Genomic DNA, 2,426 nt, shown 5'->3' on the forward strand with positions numbered 1-2,426 from the left:
CTATATTCACCAGCAGTTGCAGTGGAATCTCAGCTGATAAAGCACCTTCTTAGCTTTGCTAAAAGAAAGAAAACCACAGTTTGAAAGTGAGGAAATGGTGGGTTGTTTGGCTGGCTGTTTTTTAAAGTGTTCAGAAACGATCAATGTGTAAAGAACTTCTCTGCCCAGTATCCTGTTTTGTGCTTGAGAGCGTACCTGTCAGAAAACACTTCTTTTGCTGATACTTTTTTTGCTGGAAACAGCAGTCCCATAGTCAGTGAACATTATGGAGAGAGAAGCAGAGACATCATCAGCTGTTCTGCATCTGAATAAAACCAAAAATCCCAGAGAGCATCATGCTCAGGAAGGGCAAAATTCTTAGTTGATTATTCCCTTCTGCCCTTCCTTCACCAGGAAACCAGGGGCCAAGCAGAGCTATCAAACAAAGGAACTTAGTTTGATTCAAACAACTGATTTGAATGTGAAAAGCTAGAAATAATTCTCGCAGATGAAGATTGTTTCATATTTTGTCTTTGAAAGTTAATCCATCATCGAGAGAGAGTAACCAAAGATATTTGAACAAATTGGTCTGCACTTGAACATGATTATCCCAGATGTATTTTCTATTATTAATTCACAACTAAGCTGCATCAATATCATATGTCCCATAAGTATCTAACACAAGATGCCTTGTACCTCTTCTTGTTTTCTATGCTTTTTGTTTTCTAATAACATGTCTTGGAATAGTCACCCCTACAAATTAAATCAAAGACAAAGTGGTTCACTTAGGTCTATTCATCTGCACAACTCCTTGTTATAGCAGGCAGTAAAACAGATTCTGAAGGAAAGAAATAACAAGAAAGTTAATGACATGACAAAAATGCAACATGTGGCTGATATAATCCTTTATCTATAATAAATGTGCTATAAACCTCACCTGGATGCTCAGGTTGGAATGTGATGAAGCAAAAACCCCAAAGTACAACTAGTAGCAAATGGAAAACTGTTTTTTTTTTTCACTGATCCATCACATAATGTTGATTAATGCTGACTCTATACCAGGCCATTTCCGCCACCTATGTAATGCCTCAGCTGAGATGCAGCAGTTCATAAGTCTTAAAAAAAAGGTTAAAAAAAAAGAAAAAAAAAAAAAAGAAAAAAAAGAAAAAAGTAAAAAAAGGTAATGATGCTTGGCATCATAATCAGTTGGGTATGTTTGTAATGTGAATTACAGTATTTGTTTAGTACTTCCAATTGTCTTCTGCTAGCAATATGTACAGTACTGTGTCAGGCTTGTGACATTTGGGTAAAAAAAAAGTTCCTGTAAGTGAATGATTTTAGCTTTTAAAAGTAATTACAATCAAGTTGATTTAATAATTTGATACATCTGGACTGATGTATGATTTATAGAGGGAACAGATTTATAGGGTCTTCATAGAATTCTATAATAATGATATCAAAATATACTTTGCAAACTGTAAAAGAAAAACAAAAGTACTTTCCCAGGCTTATATTCTTGACCTTAAGAGGCACGCAGGGTTTAATGGTTTCTTCTGTTATTGTTTTGCAGTTTTTTGTTTTTTTGCCTTAAGTAATGATAGAAGATATATATGGCTGGACACATATGTATAAACTTTTCAGCAGCATTTTTAATAATAAAATATCACAGTATTTTCTAATGCTTTGTGCAAAGAACTACGTGTTCATCCTTTTGTGTAGAAAGTCTTTCAGAGGTGTGTTTTCTGCCCCATCTTCATTTCATTATCTAACGTAAACAATGCCTTGATACACAGTACAAAAATATTAAAGTAACAGAGGTTGCACTTTTAAGTTAGCATTGAGTTTTCATAGCTTTTGTAGTTCTATAAGCCTGCCAGTAAAAGGAAAGAAATTCAGACAATGAAGATATAAGAGAATAAGCTCCATATACTTATTACCTGCATGCACTGCAACTCCCATTGAAGCAATGGTTTAATTGTTCTGTTAGTATTTTCTGTGGCACTGAAAAAAAAGTTTAGCTAAGCAGCTTCCCATATTAGTGTATAGCTTAGCAGCTGAAAAATCTATCTTCCAAATTAGGGGTCAAAATAATTCAGATAAATCTAATACATCCAGCCTCCACAAGTAAATATACTTTCATTTTATATTTAAAATTTAGATAAACAATGAGTTTTGTTAGAAAAAATATGTAGGAGTAGCAATATAAGTTACTCATCTATTTAAGGGGTTTACATATATTGCAGGTATGTTAGTATCATTCTTCCTTCAAAAGCTGAGTAAGTAAATATAGTTTGTTGTTTTATGCTGTTAAATTCCATTTATCAACCAGGTTTCCTTTCACTGGAAAGGTACATAGACAATTTAGTAATTTGAGCTGGGTATTGTTTGCTTTCTGTAACTATTCTTGTGACACCCCACCTGGAGTACTGCGTTCAGCTCTGGGGCCC

This window comes from Mycteria americana, chromosome 1 (assembly GCF_035582795.1).
Source record: "Mycteria americana isolate JAX WOST 10 ecotype Jacksonville Zoo and Gardens chromosome 1, USCA_MyAme_1.0, whole genome shotgun sequence".
Classification (NCBI taxonomy): Eukaryota; Metazoa; Chordata; class Aves; order Ciconiiformes; family Ciconiidae; genus Mycteria; species Mycteria americana.